General features: G+C 42.7%; 1 protein-coding gene across 1 annotated transcript in view; it reads right to left on the bottom strand.

The window, feature by feature from the left end:
- Nucleotides 1-24,247, bottom strand: part of HS3ST4 (heparan sulfate-glucosamine 3-sulfotransferase 4) — a 453,449-nt gene that overhangs the window by 389,610 nt on the left and 39,592 nt on the right. The gene's annotated exons all lie outside the window — the stretch shown is intronic.

Genomic DNA, 24,247 nt, shown 5'->3' with positions numbered 1-24,247 from the left:
ACCCTATGGGAGAGTTCTACTCTGTCCTACAGGGTCACTATGAGTCAGAATTGACTCGACAACACACACAACAACGCGTAAAATATCCTGATTAAAAACTGGGAAATTCATTTTTTTTAAACCCCAGTCCAGACTGAATAAAGCACATAGGCAAGCCTAACATAGTCTGGGGCTCCCACTTCATGACTCTAACCTAGAATACAAAGGTGTGCAAGGTTCTCATTCACACCCTTCAGCAGCGCCCTGTCTCCCTCAGCCCTCCACTCCATGCATGCCTTTGGGCGTGCTGTTTCCTCTTCTTCCTTTCTACCTGGAAAAACTCCCTCTTCTCCAAAACATGCCTCAAATGTCACCTCCTCAGTGAGGCTTTCCCTGACTCTCCTGCCAGAGTTCATCACTGCCCTTTCTCAGGTTCTTCAATACCCTGAATGTTACATTGTGAACCCATATTTTACATTACTCATGTTAATTTGTGCCTCTCTTAATAATTCGTGAGCTTCTTAAAGGCAAGAACTACGCCTTATTCATCTCTGTGGCTCCAATGCTCACAATGGGACTTGGGGTGGAGAAAGCCTACTTAGAAGGAGCATGATCCTTAGAAGCAAGGATGGCAAAACTTTAGATCACTCACTTGGGACACGACATCAGGAAAGGCCAATCTCTAGAAAACGACATCATGCTTAGTAAAGAAGAAGGTCAGCAAAAGTGAGGGAAGCCTTCAATGCAATGGATTGACACAATAGCCGCAAAAATAGACTCAAACATACGAACAACCATGAGGATGGTGCAGGACTAGGCAACGTTTCCTTCTGTTATACATGAGGTCACCATGCGTCAGAACTGACTCTATGGCAATGAACAACAACAAAGGCCTACTTGAATTGTGTTGGGTGGATGAGTGAAGGTATAAATATAGGGATGGATGAATGGATGGATGGACGGATGGGTTGTGAGAATGGAAGCTCATTACCATGGCCTTAAATACAACTCAGTCCATACATTCTGGCTTTATTTAAGTTCTTAGAAGACACTAGGGCCTTTGAACTTGCTATTTTCCCAGCTCTTCCCAGGCTGGCTCCATCACACAATCCAGTCTTCAACTCAGATAAAACTTCTGAGAGTAGCCTTTCTCAACCATCCCAATCAAAATAACCATGACCAAGTCAATCATTATTACATCATCGTGCTTCTTAGTAATTCTCACTGTCTGAAACTGCCTTGTCTGTATTTCTGTTTAAGGAGCCCTGATGGCACAGTGGTTAAAACACTCAGCTGATAACCAAAAGGTCAGCAGTTTGAACCCACCAGCTGCTGTGTGGGAGAAAGATGTGACAGTCTGCTTCCATAAAGATTTACAGCCTTAGAAACCCTATGGGGCAGTTCTACTCTGTCCTACAGGGTCGCTATGAGTCAGAACTGACTCGATGGCAACAAGTTGTTTTGTTTCTGTTTACATGTTTATTTTATGTCTCCTATCCACCTCCACTAGAAACCTTCAAAAGGTCTTGCTATAGACCTATGCCTACCATTGCCTGGCACATTGTAGATGCTCAATAAAAAAAGAAAAATGAACAAACTGATTAACGAAGGAAGAAATAATCAATTGAACGAATGGAACCCACTTCTTTGGTGCCTTTGTGGCATAAACTATAATACTAAGAATAAGAAATCTCTTTTCTTTATTAGGAGTTCTTCTAGGAAACTGTATGCTAGTTATTAAGACCCTGGGGTTCAGAGCCAGACAGACCTGGGTTTGAGTCTAGGATTCATCATTTGCCCTCACTACACGACCTTGGCCAAATCACTTACTCTCACTAAGCCTCCATTTCCTCATCTGTCAAATTGGAAATAGTAATAATAACACAGACTCATAAAGCGCATGTGAGGATTAAATGACTCTGTGATGCATGAAAGGCACATAGCACAATCTCTGCCACATACTAAACACCCAGCTGAGATGCACCATCCCTAGGGAGCCTGGGGCCATTCTGCCCATTGACGCTAATGTTATGAGACCTGGCCTATGAAACAAAGATAGCAACACACCCCATTGATTGCCAAAGCATTTCCTGATTGGGGCTTTGCAAACCATTGGCCCTGTGGAAGTCTCCCAGGTTGGACACATGTCGTGAGGGACACATCACATACTCTGCTATTCATTAAGCTGTGAAGAAAGACTCAGTGGTTATTAGCACTACAGCAGAGGGAAGGGTACCCACACCCAGCACCAGTCTCAGGAGAAGCAAGGCATGCCAGGACAGTGGTTGTTTACAGCCTGATTTCGCCTTAGCAGTGCCATTTTCCTAGGGAACCATCTCCCGAGCCATCATATCTTCAAGCACAATTTCCTTGCAGGTCAGGTCACCACGTAACCGAATCTTCTTTGTAGGCCTGACATATGTCAACATGGTATTTTGCTAAAAAAACTCATAAAGAGGATTGCAGGCTGCAATATGACACGTACTCTATAATACCGTCAGTCTAATTGTTTCCAGAAGCAAACAATTAAACCGTTTATGAGAAAAACTCTATCTGTAATTGTGGGGGCCCTGCACAGCTGCTTCCAAAGTAAGGCAGTTGGAGACTAGCCGTTACAGCTATTAAAGTACAGTATGTATTTAGCAATATGGCACCTAAATGCATCATAGCAGACCTATTGGGGAAATAAACAACATTCAAGTGTATTGTCGGAAGACAAATACTCGATACTTCATTTAATGTATGGTTTGCAGTTAGTGGTTAATCTAAGACAATGAAGAGAAAGCCATGTTTCACGTGGCTATTGAGGAAATGCAGAATTGATTGTGCGAATGATTGAGGATTTTTAAAGAGCACAATTCCCAAGCCAGCAATGCCCTTTGTTGCTTTTTTCTCCGTCTTTTAAATCTGCCTATACTCCATTCAGACAAATCCTCTTATCGTGTTAATTTCCTCTTCTCATTATGAACAGTGTGATTAATTACTAAACTTTTCCCTCATTTTTGCCCAACTCTGAGATCTCATTTTTCATGTGCAAAATGGCCTTAGAGTCCAGGTACACATATTTGCACCCCTAATGCATCTCTATTGTATGTCTCCAGGTTATCAATAATAGTTTCGATCGGCCCATTCGGCTGGCCATTTGCAATTGTAAAATATATTCAGAGCTAGCTGAGCAATGTTGGAGACAAGCTCAATACCTGGATTTGACAATTAGTTGGCAAAATTAGTGACTGTGACCCCCAGAGTCTTTCAGGAAACTCCTCTTTCTGGAACGTATTTATTCACTGGGAACTGGAAGGCCCTTCCTGGTCCAGTCTCTACCTGTGTTCCCAAAGCTGGTGTGAATCACTCCCTGGACTGGAAGCATTCAGGCAGTCCCAGATTTAACGTTAGGATGAATAAAGGAAAGACAGTGGAAGCAATAGAGCAGATTTAAAACTTGCTGGTCACAGAAACACAGTGGGAACACTGTTTTTTAAATGATCTAATGCATAACATCTTATGGACTTCCTTTCATCCATCTTCAGCTGGGACTGCTACCAATGGACGGCAGCCGTATCAGGGCTTTACTCACTCTACCTTCGTGTAAACAGTCTAATCCCCAAAGACCACCACTATGTGTACGCCAAATAGCAGTGGAAAACATGAAGGGCAATTAGATTTAAATCCAGCTCTGCTTACTGCCCACCGATCTTCTCCCCGCTCGCCCCCCGCCACTAAGATGCTCTTCAGCGTAGTAACAAATATGATCCCTGTTTAGCAGTGTGAAGCGGGAACAAGATGCGTGTCTGTTAGCACTATTCAGCTACTTGATGGCATTTCAAACTCCTGAAAGGGGGCTCTAAACACAGATTACTAACAAAAACCCCAAGTGCTCTGTAATTATTGATATGCCATTCCTACATAATCAATGTCTCTTCGGCACTCACAGAGCTTAATTCCTCGCTTTGTACAACGTTCTCTGACATTCTGTGAGTCAAACTGCCAGGATCCTCATCTCGGTCTCTGCCACTGACTGCATTTCCCAGTGATGGCCGCCGTGAAAGAGCATTCCCATAATTCAAGCCTATGAAGGAGATGTGAATGGAGCCACGTACATATCCACACAAGCACACACTTAGACACACAACAGCATCCGTGCACACTTTCAGGGAAAACGCCCCTTTGAAAACAGAAAAAAAAAAAGGAGTCGTGGCACTCAGTTTGCACTGCAAGGTCGTGGGTCTCAGCAGGAGCAGAGACTGGAGTTGTGCCGTCTCAAGCATCCTTCATCAATTCTTTATGTTTCCATGAGTACATCAAGTGGCAGCTTCTTGGCACCTCTTCGGCAGCACTCCCACCACACAACAGGGACTCCCTGCAAATTAACATTCCTTTCCTCTCTCCTGCCCTGCCCTTAAGTTTTCAAACATAACAACAATCTAAATGAAATAATGAGAGAGACTCATTCTAATGCTGTGGAGGGAACTGTTTTATTGCTAAGGCAGCAAAGAGCCCTAATTGAATCCGCTGGAACGAAAGAACTAGAAGGGGAAAGGGGAAAAGGAGGGTGAAGCAATATGATGGGATGACAAAGACAAGAGAGGCTGACGCTGTGTGGGCACACGTACACACACAAAGGTGCACACGGGCAAGGGAGGGGGAACCTGAATATTCATAGGAGGGAAACTGCGTAAGTGTGAATGCAAATCGCTTCCAAGATGGCAAGCCTGCCAAGTGATGAGTTCACAAGTGCTGAGAAAGCTCAAGGAGCTCATACTCTGAGCTCTTCAAGAGCTACACCACAGTGGATGGATCAGGCAGTAGCTGTCAATGTCCAGACACGCGGGTGACATCAAGTCTCAGCAGTATGTGGGGTGGTTATAACACATAGCTGCAAATTCTCTGACACTCCTCCCTTTGAGAAATGGGGTCTGCACCCTCCACCCTTGAATCTGGGTGCATTTGTGATCACTTTGACCCATACAGTACGAGCCCAGGTCATAAAAGGCATTTTTCACTAGAACATTCACACTTGTAGCCCTGAGCTGCCACATAAAAAGTCTGAATACCCTGAAGTCACCACGCTGTGAGGATGCCCAAGCCATATGGAGAGGCCAGGTGTGGGCATTCTAATCAACACAACCAGGCGAACATAGCCTTTGAGTCATATCGGGCCAAGCCCAAGACATGCAGGGTAAGACGCCTCCAGGGGATTCCAGCACCCAGCCATTTTGGTTCTCTCAGCTGAGGCCCCAGGCCCTGTGCAGCAGAGACAAATCAATCTTGCTGTGTGCTGTTCATATCCCTTCCCCCACAGAACCCATGAGCATGAAGTGGTTGTTGTCTTAGGGCACTGTTTTATAGGTTTTTTACAAAGCAATAACAGGAAACCAAAATGGGAAAGGAAAAAAAAAATTTTTTTCCATGGAGTCGATCCTATCTCATGGTGACCCCATACGTTACAGAGTAGAACTGCTCTATAGGGTTTTCTTATCTGTAATCTTAACAGAAGCAGATTGCCAGGCCCTTCTTCCATGGTACCGATAAGTGGGTTCGGGCGCCAGCCTTTAGGTTAATAGTCAAGAGCAAGCTGTTTGCACCATCTAGGCATTTTTCTCTGTTTCTTCAGGAAATATCTATTTCTACATTATTGATCTTAGTTCTGGCATCTGAAAAATGGGAATAGAAACAATAATATCTACTTCACGGGATTTTTTGAAGAGTCAACAAAATAAAATAATAGTAATAAATAGCTGCAACTGACATTTATTTAGAGCTTTCTATATTCCAGGACTTATTTTATATATGTTACATCATTTAATTCTCTTAATAACCCAATGACATAGAGAGTTGTTTTATCATTATTACAAATGGGAAACTGAGGCACAGAGAGATTAGCAGCTTACCCAAAGTCATACCATAAGAGACAGAAGAAGAAACTGAAACTAAGCCGGTCTTAGTCCAGTTTATTAACCACTATGAAAAGCTGCCTAAAGACGGTTAAGCACATAAGACAGTGCCTGACATATACTTGAGCTGAAGAAATGCTCTAGTGTTGTTATTATGGCTGTTGTCATTTAAGAACCCAATATCTGAGAGACACAGGCTTGGGAAATACCAAAATGGGTTTTCCTACCTCTCCTGTTTTAGCATCAACAGGTGAGCTCTGGAATGGTCTGTCCATTCTTCATTATCCCCCATCCATCAGAAAACGGGAAGAATATCCATATTTGTACATTTTATATGCTAAAAAATATTTCAATTTCATGCTGTACTGAATATTAGAAATGCCCCTTTAATCCTGTTTTTATTCTAAACCAGTATAAAAACTTTAATATTTCCTAATGGAGTGTATAGGTATTCATTCCTACAATTGAATGGCAATTTATGAGAACTCAAGCAATAGCTAGTAAGATAAGCTTGAAGCTTTGGTTTCAAAAGTTCAATCAGTTAACGTAGGACAGCAATCACTTCTCCTGAATGAATAATGATGTGGAAATACATGTGGATGGAGATAAACCCTTTTTGCATAGAAAATTGCATTATCATGTGCAGTATCTCAGCTGGATATGTAAGTTCACCAATAAGGATCTTGCTTCATGCATTTTTATCATAGAGCTTTTTGATTCTGAGATTTCCAGAGGATTCTGCATTGAGGGAGGGATTCTTAACATTCATATAATGTGTGATGCTCTCTGGGCAGCAGAGGCTGGGTTCTGCAGCTTCTGAAAAGCTGCCGCCACACTTTCCCAGCGGTTCATTCCACTTAGCAAGAGGGGAAATCTAGCAATGTACAGCCAGACTGAGTTCTTTAAAGAAACGGCATTGAAAATAACCATCATGTCAATTTCAGCTAATGTGGCACAGTATGGGCTCATTTTAAAGGGGAGGGGAGTGGCATGCAACCATTAAAAAAAAAATGCTTATGCCATTTGTGAGCATGCCCATCCAAGCACAGTGAAGAACCACCGACTCTGGAGAGACCTCAGTACATCTCCCCCACAGACTCCAAAATAGACCTCCTACTGACCCGCTCCCAGACTGCTATTAGGGAAGTATAATTATAAAAGAAATTAGTGAGAAAGTGGCCTTTTTTCCCCACTGGAGCTTCAAAGACTCCTACTGGTATGAGAGACTTAATTCCTGAATTCCACTAACTTCCTTACACAGGTGCTATTGCTGGAACATTTCAGATGCACACACCTGCTTCCCAGCTGAAACATTTAGCTGAGAGCACCCTTTCAAACTCAGGAGGGGGTGAGCTAGAAGAAGCCCTCCCTCCTCCCACCACTCCCAGTATGGATGAGTTGGCTGTAGCAAGATTCCAGCTATGAATTGTCTGCAGTGCTGGTTCTCCACTGAGAAGATTGCCATGCTTGGGGGTCTTAGAGGAGTCGGAGATTTCCACAAGAGTCTTGGTGCTCACTACAAGACAAGTGTAGTGGCTAAGAGCACAGAAAATGGTGTCAGGATACCTAGGCATGAGTCTTGGAAGTGTACTCATCTCTTCTCTCTATGCCTCAGTTCCCTCACCTGTAAAAGCTAAGCAATAATGACATCTGCCTGATAAGAATTATTGTGAGGATTACATGAGGAATAGCATGTGCTACATATATCCCTGTGCCAGTGAAAGCAGCTGTAACTTCATACTGACCCTCTGCCACAACCATGGAGCTGTGAGTCCCATCCTGCCACAAGTCCTGCATGAGACAAACCAAATAAAAATCTTGGCTAATAGAGTAAAAAGCTCAGTTTTGCAAAGGGCGCTGTCCACGACCAACAGTGCTGAAAATGAGAATGAGCCTTCTCTCTGCCTTCTGAAATGCCTGCATGGGACACCACTCACAGCTATCTGACTACTATGTCCACAGCCTCTAATGGCCAGAAAGTTATGGAAAGTTGAGTAACCACCAGTATCAAGGAATAATGCAGAGGATATTTTTCTTTGCCAGTCATCAAGTTTCTCTCACTTCTTGTTGGTTAATCTTGATGACTGATATCAACTTTTGACTCACAGTTTAATCCCCTTCATACCTTATGCTCTGATAACTCGCAACCCTTCTCTCCTCTTCAAACACCCCATATCCTTTCCACACTCAGATTGCTTTCCTCAGGATGCTCTAATCCCATTCTTTGCCTAGCAAATTCCTTTGAGGTCTAGATGATGACCTCTGCAAATCATTTTATGCATGTCCTCGGCCACATTCCCTGGCTATGAATGGCACTGATGACCCATAATACTTTGCAATTAATTCACTTGAAAATATTTTTCAAGTACTGCCATTGGACCAGGCATTGCCATAGGCATTGGGGATCCAATGATGAGCAAATAATAGGCATTGCACTTAACAAGCCCACAGTCTAATGGAGCAGGATGAGAGTAAGCTTAGAATCAATAGGTAAATCCACGGAACAATGGCAGCATATGGAACAGACATCCAGTACACAATGGGAGGATTGGGGAAGGCTTTCCAGAGAAATGACATCTATACTAAGATCTGAAGGATGGCTTAATCAGGAGAAAATAAAGGCAAGAGGCAGTATGTAGTACAGATTATGTTTCAATTTTTGCCAAACATAACATCTGACAGATTGTCCCACGACACTATAGAGACCAGATGAAGAAATCAACACCAAATGAAACAAGTCAGAGTCGATTTTTATCCAGTACATGTAGATGGGTGGACCTCAAATTTTAATGGCATACAAAAGACTACATAATACTATATGATGCCTTTAATACAAAATTCCAGACAAAGCAAAACTAAACTGACATGAAGCAGATTGTCAGTGACCAGGGTGGGGTGGGGGGCCACAAAGGGGTTCAGGGGAACTTCATTAGGTGATGGAAAGATAGTTGTGTGACTACACATTTGTCAAGCGCACCAAATTTAGCACTTAAAATTTGTGAATGTTATTGTATGTAAATCATACCTCAATAAAACTGACTGAAAAGGGAGTAAAAAAATATTTAATGTGTATAAAAATATAGGACATGGACCAGTATCCTGCATCTTTAGTAGGCATCCCTGGCAAAGCTGATACGAATGATCTGAAAACAGCCATTTCAGGAATGTTAATGCATTGATCGCTGTCCCAAAGTTATACCCAGAAGGGTTCTTACAGTGTGACACATGACCCAATCTTTGATCTTATAACACAAAGTGAGAGTCAGAAGGAGTTAGTACTAAGAAGACCCACTCAACAAAGCAATGAGCTACCTTACAGTATACTGACTTCCCTGATATGCTGATTGACTAATTTATTTACAATTCATCTTTTCCCCAAAATAAATATCTAACATTTTTAAAGTGATTATGTGCTAGCACTGTTCTGAGGGCTTTATATGTATAATTCATTTAGTTCACACAACGGCTGAAGTAGGTGCTATTATTATCCCTATTTTTATGTATGAGCAAACTGAGAGAGAAAGGCTTAATAATCTGTCCAGAGATAAGAGGATGCAAAGCCAAGACTCAAGGACAAAATTCTAGCTCTCAGAGTCCAAGCTCCTCATCATCAGGATGCTACTCTCCAACTTCTTCACTGAAACACGCAAAGCTTCCCATGAGTGCCCTGTGACTGGGACAGACCTGGACAGCTAATTGTTTGAAATATTGAGATGGCAATTGAGTACTAGGGACCTCTCCAATACCCTCAATGATGTAGGGCTTTGGGGAAACTCACAGGGACTCTAGTTTTGAGATACAGTTGATACGCTGGGTCTGGGACATGTAGCGGTTGATATGAATGTAACACAACTGGAAGTAGTTCATGAGAAGCACTGGGAATCAGAGATACCCGTTTGGCAGAACGGTCAATGTTAGAGATAAAAATTGGGAGTCAACCTTTGGATGTATGAAAACGAAAGCCACAGCATTTGCATATGAGAACGCAGGAAGGAGAGAACAAGAATGGTAGGTGTTAAGGCTCAAATCATGCACTACATGCAGAGAGCAGAAAGAAAAGCCGGGGCAGCTAAGTGTAGCAACAGCCTAATGTTGTAGTACATGAGAATTTCAAAAGACTGATGGTTAATAAGTGTAAGAGAATGCTATTATTTGATTTCCCAGCATCTATTACCCTTTATTCTTCTAACAGCATCTCCATTTTTCTCTGGAAAGCACCTCTTTCTGACTTCTGTGTTTTCTGATGCACTTGACCCCACTCTCCTGAATCCAAGGTTTCAGGCCTGGCCAATAAGTATAGGCTATTCCCCTGACCACCATGTTTGTTTAGGGCATAATCGTGACCCAAGTGGTTCCAATGATAATCAACATTAGGGTTTTCTGTCAGAATTAGTGGGAAGAAGACCTTCTCTTCTCTCTCAGAGAATGAGACCTTCTGTTTACCATTGGTTCCTAAGCTAGTAAGATGAAGGTATAGAGCTACTGGGAACCATCTTTGCCACTATGTGGGAAGATCCTCTTCATAAAGTTAACATGAAGGAAAGAAGAGCTAAGAGACATCTATTTATTTATATATAGCCTCTGAAATTTTCAGCTACATAAGCAAATAAACTCTCCTCTCAGTAGGTCTCTATTACTTATCATTAAGAGTGAGGGACAACGCCTCCATGCTTTAGAGACACTTCTACCACAATCATTTATGTACCCATGCATCTCTTTACATCATAAATTCTCTGACAGCAAGGACTGTACACCTTTAGCTCCACATCTAAGCACCCAGCATAGGTGCTTAGATTTAAAATCTGCAGAGCATCTTTTTATTATTTCACACAAAGATGACTGTCATGGTTTGAACTGTGTCCCTCCAAAATATCTGTCAACTTGGCTAGGTCATGATTCCATAATAGTCTACCATTTTGTCACCTGGTATGATTTCTCTATGTGTTGTAAATTCTGTCACTATAATGTTAATGAGATGGATTAGCAGCAGTTATAGTGATCTAAAAGATTAGATAGTGTCCTAAGCCAATCTCTTTTGAGATATAAAAGAGAGAAGTGAGCAGAGAGACATGGGGACCTCATACCACCAAGAAGGCAGTGCTGGGAACAGAGTGCGCCCTTTGGACCTGAGGTTCCTGTGCTGAGATGCTTCCAGACCAAGGGAAGACTGGTGTAGCACAAGGCCTTCCTCCAGAGCCGACAGAGAGAAAGTCTTCCCCTGGAGCTGTCACCCTGAATTTGGACTTGTAGCCCACTGGACTGTACGAGAATAAACTTCTCTTTGTTAAAGTCATACACTTGTGGTATTTCTGTTATCACAGCACTAGATAACCAACACAATGATATAATGGCCTCCCTTTATTTTTGAAATTTACTGAATCTGAAATTCAGTTAAGTTAATTGAGAAGAGGTATGCTCAAAGTACTATGTTTAGTTATATATATTCCAAACAATCTGGGCCCATTGCCTTTCTCCCTCTCTCTTTTTTTCGTGAATACATCCTTTAAGGAAATACAGTGCTGGTACTTAAAATCAAATCTTGGCAAGGTAAATGCTTTCCTTTATACAAAAACAAAAAAGATTGAAGAGTACACCATTTAAAATAATAAAAGAAAACAAATTTATGATCCATCTCTGATGTTCAGATGTAAAACGGGACCAAAAAAAGCCTGCATATAATGAAATTTGCAACATTTGCTAAAGTCTTGCATTGGAAAAAAAGAAGACAAATGATTCAAAAATAGAAATCCCTTCCATTCAAACACTTTTTAAAAAGTAAAGCAAGTGCACATACACACAAAAACTTTGTGCAGTGTAATCAAAAATGTAATAGCGACAGGTTCTGGACAGAAACTAAAAATCTACGATAGGCCCAGTCATGAGAAACTCTCAGCATCTCTTTGAACTGTATTTACTCATGCTCTCTTGGTGTTCATGGATCATAGCAAACAGAAGTAAATAAATGGGTTGTGGAGGACAGAGAAGTAATGAGTTCTCAATTCTGCACTGTGTGAGCTTGGGCAGGTCAATCCATGTCTCTGAGCCTCAATTTCCTCATCATTATAAGGAGCATTCATAGTAGTGCCCCCGTAGGTTGTTGGGATTGAAAGAGAGAACACATGGAAAGTACTTACCACTATTGTCCTATGTCACTGATAAGGGAACTACAATCAGAATACCTGGTTGTTATTCATGGCTCTGTGTCTAAGACTGAGTCATATGGAGCCTAAGATCTTTGAGGCTCATACCATCTAAGAGACTGGACTTGTTCAGGGCAGACAAAAATGTATATTAAAGGAACAGGCTGAATGTGTCCTTGGCTTATAAGGATACTTGAGCACTGGTTAAACAGTCTCATCCTATGTCTCATCCTACATCTCTGGGGAAGCCTTCAGTCACGGAGAGATGCCAATGCCTGAGTCACAATTTCCCCCCTTGCCATCAAAAGGTCTGTGAACCCAAACTTGGAAATTTCAAACAAAGCTTAAGTGGAAAGGACACCTTTCAATAACCAACATAATAATCTCCCCCATGAGTTGTCATCACAAATAAATACAGATGTCCAGGGTGTTTTGCTCTAGAAAGCACTTTTCAGCAAACAATCAGTGTAAGACATCACCCATCCAATTCACGTTGACACTAATGAAGAAAGTCACTGTTCCTTAGAAAACAGGAACACGAATCGCAGACAGTCAGGATGACAGCCAACTATTAGGAAGTTTTTGAGTTTTTGTTCTTTGTTTGTTTGTTTTAAGCCTGTCATTCACTAAAGAAACAGGGAAAGTAGGCAGATACAAGTTGATGACTACCTAGTTGGAGGCTTAAGATAATTAGCAGACAATTCTAAGTCTTCATTCATTTACTCAGCAAATATTTATTAAGTACAAAGCACTGCACTGGGAGCTGAGGAGATAACAGTAAAGAAGATATGCAAGGTCCTTGTTCTTATGGGGTGTGTGTACTAGGGGAAGGAGATATAAAAAATATAATGAACCAAGCATATAAATAAACAAGATAATATCAGGCAGTGACAAGTGCTATGAGGGGCATACACTCAGTGGTATGAGAGAGGGTGACTTGGGCTGGAGGGAGCAGGGATGCAGCCTATGGTACAGGTTGGGATATGAACACCTCTAGAGGACATCATTCACACTGCAACAGAGTGCTAAGAGAGAAACAGCCAGGAAAGACAAGGGAAAGAGCCATCGAGATTCAGGTTTTCTCGAAGGTGTGCTATTGGCACTTGGATGGGGGACTGCTTTCTTTGTGTGTGTCTGTCCTGACTGTCGGAGGACATTTAGCATCTGTTATGGATTGAATAGGAGCCCTGGTGGTGTAACGGTTAAGCACTTGGCTGTTAACCAAAAGGTTGGTGGTTCAAACCCACCGGTGGCTCCATAGGAGAAAAGACTGATCAATCTGCTCCTGTAAAGATTACAGCCTAGGAAACCCTATGGGGCAGTTCTACTCTGTCCCATACAGTCACTATGAGTCAGAATCAACTCAACGGCACACAACAACAAAAACGAAAAGATTGAATTGTGCCCCTCCCCCAAAATATGTGTTGGAATCCTACCCCCTATACTTGGGAATACAATCTAATGTAACATAGTCAATCACTGGGGGTCACACCAGTGTAGGGTGGATCCTAAACGAACCACTTCTGATTTATATAAAAAGCGGCAGAGACACAGAGACACATGCTGAAACGGGGGAAACAAATGCTTTGTGAGGACCTTCTACAAGCCAAGGAACCACGGAATGCCCAGAACCACCAGTAAGGAAGGAATTCTCATGGCCAAGATCTGAACTTGGATTTCTAGCCTCCAGAACTGTAAGAAAATGGAGTTCTGTTCTTTAAAGCCACCCACTTGGGTTATTTGTTACAGCATCTCTTGACCCCACCTACCTAATATCTGTAAGGTCCCCTCTCTAGTTATCAGGACAGCCAAAAAGGCCCACAGTCACACCCCAAAAGGAGAGACAAAACCTCCCCTGGTTGAGAACCACTGCTAAAGGATAGAACAGTGGCAAATGTGCTGTGTCAGGAACAAGCTTGGGCTACTCAATGAGCAGAGAGAAGGCCACCGCATCTTGTGAATAATGAGTGATTGGAAAAGAGGTAAGAGTTAAGTTTACAGCCATGAATGCTTAGCTGTGGCATGCTGAATTTCCATGTTACCAGCATGTGGAGCAGGGAGGCAGTGATGGCTAGAACTGTTAAGAAAGGCTTCATGCAGGAAACAGAGCAGGAGCAGGGCCCAGAAGCTAGTTCCCTCACAGTATCAGAAAAGGGACTATAATCCTGCAGGCAATTAGATTACTTTTTACTTCCTTGGTGCTGCTATTGGCGAAGGTGGGAGACGGTAAGGTCCCTGAGTAGTGCAAATGGTCTGTGCTCAACTACTAACCTAAAGGTTGGCATTTCAAACCCACCCAGCAGCTTCACAGAGAAAGGCCTAGTGACCTGCTTCTGCAAAGATTACAGCCAAGAAAACCCTATGGAGTTGTAACACATGGGGTCGCCATGAGTCAGAATTGACTCGTTGGCAACAGATTGTTTTTGTTTTTGTTTTTGGGAGAAGGTAGAGGGAATGAGCAAACTACCCTATTTCATCAATTTTAAAATGCATACTTTATTCATATTTTAATCTATCTAAGAACATGTCTTAGTCATCTGGTGCTGCTATAACAGAAATACCACAAGTGAATGGCTTTCTCAAAGAGGAAGTTATGCTCTCACAGTCTAGGAGGCTAGAAGTCGGAATGCAGGGTGCCAGCTCCAGGGAAGCCTTCCTCTCTCTGTCAGCTCTGGAATAAGGTCCTTGTCATCAATCTTTCCTGGTCAAGGAGCTTCTCAGCACAAGAACCCGGGGTCCAAAGGCCACGCTATTCTCCTGGCTCTTGTTTCTTGGTGGTATGAGGTTTCCCCTTCTCTCTGCTCATTTCTCTATTTTATATCTCAACAGAGATTCACTTAAGACACAACCTAGTCTTGCAGATTGAGTCCTGCCTTATTAATGTAACTGCCTCTAACCCTGCCTAACATCACAGAGGCAGGATTTACAACATTTAGGAAAATCACATCAGCTGACAAAATGGTGGGCATCAGACGACACTGGGAATCATGGCCTAGCCAAGTTGATGTACATGTTGGGGGAAAATACTTTAATCCATAACAATGTCTTACAATTGCCCCCAGCCAGGTAGCAGTCATAACATAGTTGTCATTGCCTGAGCATATGTATCAAAGCAAGCAACAACTTAGAAGAAAATTCTGGAGACAATCATGGAGTACTCTTTAAGAAACGCTCAAGAGCAACATTTTGGACGGCACAAAGAACGATACTGGGGGGAGGGGAAGGGAAATGGCAACTGAGAATATTTTAGAAAGGTCAAGCTTTGAACAGGGAATTTTAGAAATACTTGTCCCAATTTATTTCATTTGTATTTTCTGATGGACGAAGGTACAAGAGTGATAGAAGATAAATGTCAAAGTATAAGGGCTCTCTTTCAACAAATACAAAATTCTAAGGTACAAAATCTTTTTCCATGGTTTAATTAACAGTATTTTATTATTTCTTAGTGATTGTAAGATAAGAGTACATCTTACAAATCTGAGGAAATTTGGTAACATTTACTGCGTGTTCAATGAATGCCAAGAATTTTACATCTGCTATAAAAGGCTTAATCTTCACAGCAACACTCTCAAACGTCATCTCACAGATGTCAATAAGCTACTTCATGTAGCAGGGTTTGTTTCCGCACTTCAGATGAACTACATCCAATATTTAGAGAACCAAGGTCAGTCTACAGGGACATTATGACAAAGAATGGTCACATCCTAAAGACGTGTTCTTCCAGCACTGTTTGGAATTATCATTTCCATTAGCTTCCCCACTGTGCCTTGGATAATATCCTTTGGCCTCTACTCAGACATTTGGAGGCAACTCTGAGGCAGGAGATGAAAACCTAGACTAGGACAGATGAAGAAAGACTTGTGAGAAGCACTGCAAAGTAAGATGGAAGTTAGTTATTTAAGAAATTAAACTGTTATAAGAACTCAGGCAAAATATATGACCCATCAAAGCCTACTGCCCAGCTTTGATTCTTCCTTTTTTTGGTAATTTTTGTTGTTGTAAGCTGCTGTTAAGTCAGCCCCAGTCACTTATGGTGACCCCATGCACCATTCCCATGATTGGTTCAGTTTTCATTGGTTGATTTTAAGGAATTGATCACGAGGCCTTTCTTCCCAGTCTACCTTAGTCTAGAAGCTCCAGTGAAACCTGTTCCACATTATAACCCATTGCACATTTGAGTCAACTCCAACTCACAGTGACCCTATAGGACAGAGTAGAACTGCCCCATTCAATTTCCAAGGAGCAGCTGATGGAATCAAAATGCCAGCCTTTTGGGTAGCAGCCAAGCTCTTAACCACTGCACCACCAGGGCTGCATTTCATATCATAGCAACAGGCAAATCTCCATGGACAGATGGGTGTGGCAGCTGCATATGGGGTAAGGTGTCCAGGAAATTAACCCAGGTTCCTGCATAGGAGAAGAGAATTATAGCATTGAAGCACCAATGCCCTCTTCTGGAAATTAGTATTCCAATTTTCCTTTAAAGGACAACTCTCCCTCCTCCCAGTTCATAATGCCTGGGTCAGGCAGGACTACTCCACCTGTTAACTGCAGGGGTGGAGGAGAGCCAGGTCTAAGCATTAGACTCATAGTGATTGGTTCAGGGATAAGTATGTAGCCCAGTCTGGGGGCCAATGAGGATCAGCCCTGGAACATTTGCAGAACCTCCTGGGAAAGCACTGCTTTTCCACTGGTATAGGTAAGCAAAGACCAAAAAAGAATTGATGGCTTTGAACTGTGGTGTTGGTGAAGAATACTGAATATACCATGGACTGCCAGAAGAACAAACAAGTCTGTCTTGGAAAAAGTACAGCCAGAGTACTCCTTGGAAGCGAGGATGTTGAGACTTCATCTCACATACTTGGGACATATTATCAGGAGGAACCAGTCCCTGGAAAAGGACATCATGCTTGGTAAAGTAGAGGGTCAGTAAAAAAGAGGAAGGCCATCAGAGAGACGGACTGACACAGATGGACTGACAACAATAGGCTCAGACATCGCAATGATTGTGAGGATGGCACAGGACTGGGCAGTGTTTTGTTCTGTCGTACACAGGGTCGCTATGAGTCAGAATGGACTCAACGGCACCTAACAACACCACCACGAGTAGGCCATGTGAAAGCAAGCCTGGAACTACTGGCAAGCACCGCATAAGGGAGGCCTGCCTTAGAATGGAGCTAACATAGAGCAGACGACTCAGAGGGAGGCCAATCCCCGATATATTTGAGTCCCTGGTTCCAACTCTCCCTGTAACCTCTGGATGACTCTAGATTTTTCAGTTAGTTGAACAGATAAATTCCTTTGGAGGGAAGGGCGATTTCACAACAGACAGAGTCCAGATTTATGCAAACACTACATCCTACTCTGTCCTATACTGCTGATGGCCTAAATGTTCAGGTGACGTCCCTGTGCAGTGCCCTGCTTAGCTGCTAACCAAAACGTTGGAGGATTGAGTCCACCCAGGGGTGCCTCAGAAGAAAGGCCTACTAAGCTCCTTCTAAAAAAATCGGCCACTGAAAACCCTACAGAGCACAATTCTACTCTGACACACTTGGAGCCACCATGAGCCAGAATCAACTTGATGGCAATTGGTAGATGTTCAGATAGGTAGACGATGTTGGACCCTTATCCAGGCTTTGAATGCTACTTCTTCTACAAGAGTGCAAGGGGTTGGTGGCCAGGCTCATTAATGTACAGGTACTAAATGTGTGCTTTCTACAATATCCTAGGGAATCAGTTACATGGCCAAGGGTTTTCTAAGTCACAGTCTGCTTCAGAAGTCACCAAGCATGCTCCATTGTTGAGCACACTCCCAGTGGGGTCAGCCCTCCCATAGACTGGCACGGGTGTCCCTGAGAAGCATAAAAAAAGCTCCACTGGGTCAACGCAGCCACTGGTCCTCGCTTCAGCCCAAAATAAGGCCCCAAATTCCCATCATCAGGTGTCCCTTTGGCTTCTAGCTCTCTTCCTCCCTCACATGGGAGTGGTCACCTGAATTCACTAGCTCACCTTGTCCAGATCACACAGGTCTGCTCACTGGATTAGCTGGCAGCATCCTAGGGAAATCAAAAGAGCCTGGCCATTGTTTGCTTGCTTGTGGTCTGAGTCCTCTACTAGACTGGAAATTCCTTAAGAGGGAGGAATCATGTCTTTCCTGGGTCCCACTGTACTGTAGCACCTAATACAGTGCCTGGAACTGAAGCACACAACAAATATTTATTGCAGAAGTGGTGTATGGTAGACAGCACTGGGGTTGGACATTAAGAGGCTTGGTTTCTGGTCCTATCTCACTCCAGTCTTTGTTGTTGTTGTTGGGTGCTGCCGAGTGGATTTTTCACTCATAGTGACCCCACGTGACAGAGGAGAGCTGCCCCATAGAGTTCTCTAGACTATAATCTTTACTGGAACAGATTGTCAGGTCTTTCTCCCCCGGCATCGCTCGGTGGGTTTTAACTGCCAATCTTTCGGTTAGCAGCTGAGTGCTTAACCGTTGCGCCATGAGAGGTGCATAATCATATTCTCACCCCGCCTCTCTGGGGGCCTGTGTCCTCATCACAAGAAATGAGGAGGTGGGCCTGAGATCTGAAATAAAAGCAGGGAGGCCTGCATACCCTAATCAGGCCACAGGTGGCTTTGTTTAGCCTGTGCTGGGGGTTTTATACATTTGTGGTGATATAAAAATTGGAAGATTTCATACAACGGCTCAGATTTCTTGCTTTTCTTACAAAATGGAAGCTCTGGCAACACTAAGCCCACATTGCACATGGCAGCAAAGAACCAGAAAGTAGCAAGGGCTGCCCCTTTGCATGAGGCCCGAAATCTCTCACCTTCCACACCTTCCACACCTTCCATTGTAATCTCTTCTCAAAGGCCAATGCCGGTTGCCATTTATGATCATATGGGCCCTATTTCTTTTATTTTAGTAGATAAATATTTATAAAGATAGACTAAGAGGGTCATGTTTAAAAATTTTAGAAAGAGCACGTTTCTTTGTAAGACTGGATTTCATCCCTACAATTTAATAACATGATCTAACATTCACTGTAGTGTGCCATCAAGTTGATTCCAACTCATAGTAACCCTACAGGACACAGTAGAACTGTCCCATTGCGTTTCATTGGCTGTAATCTTTAAGGAAGCAGGCTGCCAGGTTTTTTCTTCCATGTAGTGGCTGGTGGGTTCCATCCTTTCAGTTAACAGCCAAGCACTTAACCACTAAGCCACCAGGGCTCCTTATCCAATAATTTTATAGCATTTATTATATGTGCTTGGCACCATTCTAAGCATATTACATTTATTAGCCTATTCAGTCCTCATAGCAACTCTATGAAACAAGTACTCTAAAGTTTTGAAATGAAACAAGTACTCTATTTTAAAAAAAAGCAAACTGAGGCACAGAGATGTTAAGCAATTTCCCTAAGGTGACACAGCCAGCTAGTGGCCAGGCTGGAGTTTGTACCCAGGCAGCCTACTTTTAGCCGTTACATGCCATCATAATGTGTTTCTGAGCTGACAGAACCCAGCCTAATTCCATCCAGTCCATTGCACTCATCTGTTAAGTGATTTCATCTCCCCTGTTCTCCTGCCATTTTTTCAGAGGGGGAAATTAGTACCCAGAAATGGAAAGTTATTTTTTTCCAAGTTTATACAATAAATTTGGGACAGGATAAAGACCAGAATTCCTCTCTCAGAGGCTCCTGACTCCCAGCCAATGTCCTTTCTTCTACATCATGCTGCTTAATCCTGCTTAACCTCTAACAGATTTAAATTCTCATGTAGCTTCTTTTTGAACCAAGAGAACTGAGTCATTTTGGACAGTCTCATTCACTACTTTGTAAAATGTGATGCTGCATAGTCAGGTTTGATGCTCAGGTATGCAGGGGCAGCAGAACCTAATGTAGAGGGTTATCCAGTGCCAGCTCACAGACAGGAGTCTTTTGGTAGGACAGGTGACTCCCAGTGAACTTCGGTCACCTGCACCAAGATGCTTCAGAGGGGAGAAATCTAACAAATCCAGTTACCCATGCACAGGCCCAGGATGAGAGAAAGAGTCAAGATTACTCAGAAGAACAACAACTAAAGATATATATGCATCTCACATCAACAATTCATTGGTCCTTTTTCTAAAAAATAAGACGCATATGTTTCCATCTTGATGATCCTGAAAATACATTTTATACTGTTCCTATTTCCCCATATCCTGGAGGAAGAGGAAGCCTAGCAGAAGGTTCTGGAAATCACATACATGGGATAGATCTCAAAGATTGTCTCATTGAGAAGGCACCTCTAATTCTAGGGAAGAGCTAGAGATCCTTAGCTGCACCAGAGTGTATTATTTTATTAGTATAGTAACGATGATAACAATATTGTTATTGTTAGCTTCTTTTTGAGTTGGCCCCTGATTCATGGCGGCCCCACGCACAACAGAATGAAACACTGCCTGGTCCCGCATCATTCACATGGCTGGCAGTAGATCAGACCACTGTAAGCCACAGGGGTTTCAGTGGCTGATTTTTGGAAGCAGATCACCAGGCCTTTCATCCTAGTCCATCTTCATCTGGAAACTCCACTGAAATCTGTTCAGCATCATAGCAACATAGCAAGACACAAGCCTCCACTGACAGACGGGTGGTGGCTGCATGTGAGGTGCCCTGGCTGGGAATTGAACCTGGATCTCCCTCATGGAAGGCATTCTACCACTGACCCACCAATGTTCCCATGATAACAATAGATGTTCCCATTTTATGACTATTGATTATGTGCCAGACACAGTGCTGAAAGCATCACATGCACTATCTCGCTTAATCATCACAGCCATGCTATGAAGTAGGTACTATTATTGTCCACTCATGTATCAGATGAGAAACTGAAAGCCTGCAGGGTTAAATAACATGTCCAACATCCCACAGCTAGAAAGTCGCAGGGTTAAGTTCAAGATTGCAAAGCTGCTGCTTTCAATCATCACACACTTTTCTGCCTCCTTCTAGAAATCTAACTGGTCGCATTCAAGTAGTGTCATGGTTTTGGTTTTTTGTTGTTAAATCAGGTAAGACTGTGCAACAAGATTATCACCAAAAGGCATTTCTTGAGGCCTCTGCAAGAGCTCCACAAGGTCACTCAGACTTCAACCATCCATTGTGCCACCCAGAATGTCAGCTGAAGATCAATGGGTGTCACTGTGAAAAACTAGAAAAGGAATAGCCTGTTGCTTTACAGGGCTTGTTAGCATGAAAATAATCAGGCATTTCCTATTGTTTGGTGGCAGGGTTACTGGGGTCAGCCTAAGGGATGGCAGATCAACATGTCTCACCAAATGAGTCCGTCAGCATGGGAATATCAGTTTATTTAAGCAGACATGTGTCAATAGAATTCACACAAAGTAAAGAGTCAGCTGATGTACACTGCCTCCAAAAATACTACTCACTTGGCAATTGTCCTGAATGCTCATCGGGTGCCAAAGACTTCAGAGGCAGGAGAGGGGTGAGGAAAAGAGAATTCGAAATATTTGTTGTTAAGATGAAAGTTTCAAAAACGCAATGCCAGGAGCAGGATCCAGCTGCTGTGACTGAAACAATTGTTCTCTGGATCCGAGGAGATGTGAGGCCATCTCTAGTCACGTCCCTTACAGGCTTTGCAATGTCTCTACTCTAGTCTTGGATTAGAAGAGGCCAACTGGAAATGCAGTAATGTGATTAAACTGCTCCTTTGCAAATGTTATGAAAAGGTTTATACTTCCAAGGTAGGCTCTGACCATTTTATTTGCTCACTGTGGGACATCAAAGAGAGAAAAGCAAATCTTCCATTAGTCGCAAGCAAGCCTTCAATTTGCACATAAAATAGAGGCATCTTTATTTTCAAAGCAGCTTGCATTATACCTGATCTAGAGTTTCTGTTAAAAAAAAAAAAAAAAAGTGGTTTTTATGGCAGTTTGCAATAAAGTTTTGAGAGGTTCAAACCCTGCATATTCAAAGAAAGGGCTAGCCCTTGACCAATTCCTAGGAGGTAACCTCTGAGCCCTTGGAATATACTGCCTGAGATGTAGGGCCATGCCCAATTGTTGGTTCGCCTGGGGCCCCAGGCCATGCTCTATCAGTTTGGTCTGTGGTGGGTTCCAGAGACTGAGTGCCTAAGCTCAGTCACATGGATATTCCATGCCTACATGACTGACTTCCAGTACAAACCCTGGACACTGAGGCTCGGGTGAGCTTCCCTGGCTGGCAATACTTTACATATGTTGTCATACATAGTTGCTGGAAGAAGTAAGTTAAGCATTTTCTATGCAATTCTATTGGGAGAGGACAACTGGAAGCTCCTTCCTTGTTTCTCCCAGAATCCCTATGCACCTTTTTCCTTTGCTGTATCCTTTCTCTGTAATTAACCATAACTGTGAGTATAACAGTTATACTCTAAGTTCTGAGTCCTTCTAGCAAATCATTGAACATGAGGGTGGTCTTGGGGACCCTGACACAGGTAGGGAGGGAGAAAAGAAGAGGAAAGATGGAAAGAAGTAGGGAGGGAAGAAGGAAGAAAGGGATGAGTAAGGAAGAAAGTAAAAGAATGAAATAAAATAAGAAAACAACCCATGGAAATTGTTCTAGTACCAAATTCCTTACTGTTTGGGTTCAACGTAAGAACAGGAAAGAAAATGCCATATATACAAGATCCTGAAAGATATGGGAAGTAGATAAATATCCAAGGCTGCCTGTGGGACACCCAGGGCATAATTTAACACTCCACCACGCTGCCATTGAGACTGCTTTGTGTAACCATTTCCCCAATCCAACAACTAACCTCCACCTTTCAGAAGTAATAACTATTCCATTTTGATGAAAACATCCAGTTTCAGAAGTAAGATGAAACTTTCAAAAGTGATCTGGAAGAGACTTCAACAGATTATAGCATTAAATAACGCTTTGTTTTTTTTATGTTTTGTGGTCGAACGAGAGAATAAAACAGATTGCTGCCTATTTATGTGCCACCAGTGCCATTGTACAGTCCACATTTAATGCTCTGGAAGGCTGAGGGCACATGCTTCATACCTGGATCCAATGCTAGGAGCTCGGTCCTCCATTCATACGCTCACCCTTCTCAATTCATTGAAAACCACTTCAAGCAAAAATCATTTGAAAGAAATTACCTCTGTGTATTACACCATGTGCAGTGAAAAATGTCCCACATGAGACTCGATGGTCCCGAAGCAATAAAATTTTTGCTGAAGTGCAAGATGTAAAAACTCAGGGAAAAGAAGTCCCCATGACAACATGAAGGCAAAGGAAATAAGTGAAAATCAGAGGCTTCAAGTCTCTTACAATACAAGGCATCCCTAGCTTATACTTGGAAATCTGTCCCTGGAATTGAAATCTGGGAAAGTAACTTCCTCTCTAGTGCTTTGCTGCCTGCCCAGGCGGCACTGTTAAACCTAACTGCACTTCATCAAAAGAGGAAGGGGATCCAGGCCCTAGGATGAAACCTGAGTCTATTCCATGGTTTCTGCATCTCCAAAACCAGCATGATCTGAGTGTGCTGGGACATTCATAAGAAGGCTGGAGTTTCAAAGGGTTCAACACACATGTATTTAGAAGTTATGGCCAATGCAGGAAACCATAGGATTTTCACACCATTAGATGTCTGGGATCATATTCCTAGCACTGTGTCTATTTCATTTTCAGAAGTCTCAGGAACTTCTATTCCGTCTACTGGATGCCTTGGTTTACTGCTCCCAGCCTGGCTCCTGAGTGGGAGCCTCATCTGCCCAAATTCTTCTCTTTCTTTTCAAAGAAAACCCTAGGGATTAAAATTTCTTAAAGGTTTTACTAGTTACCATTACTGATAAACAGAAGACACAGAGAACAAATAGTGGGGACACTCCTGGAATCCTGGTTTGCAGAGCCATCACCCCACTGAGTCTCTGATTATATGTTCCCGAAGGTGTTGCTGCTCTGCCCAAGACATTCCCTCTCAGTCCAGATGCCTTCTTCAATTCCCACTAGCACCTTCATAATTAAAGGAAGCTACCAATTATCCAGTGCCTACCAAAGAGCTGGCATTGGGCTAGACACATTATATACTTTATCTCATTTAATTCAATCATCAGTGCAATGGCAAAGGTATTATACTTTCCATTTGGCAGGATTGAAAAATAAAGCTTAGAGAAGCCAAGTGACTAGCCAAGGTCACACAGCTAGGACTTGGCAGACCTGAGATTTGAGTCTGGGTCAGAATAGCCCTAAAATC

Source organism: Loxodonta africana, chromosome 12 (genome assembly GCF_030014295.1).
Source record: "Loxodonta africana isolate mLoxAfr1 chromosome 12, mLoxAfr1.hap2, whole genome shotgun sequence".
Classification (NCBI taxonomy): domain Eukaryota; kingdom Metazoa; phylum Chordata; class Mammalia; order Proboscidea; family Elephantidae; genus Loxodonta; species Loxodonta africana.
This window is presented reverse-complemented; position numbering and strand designations above follow the sequence as displayed.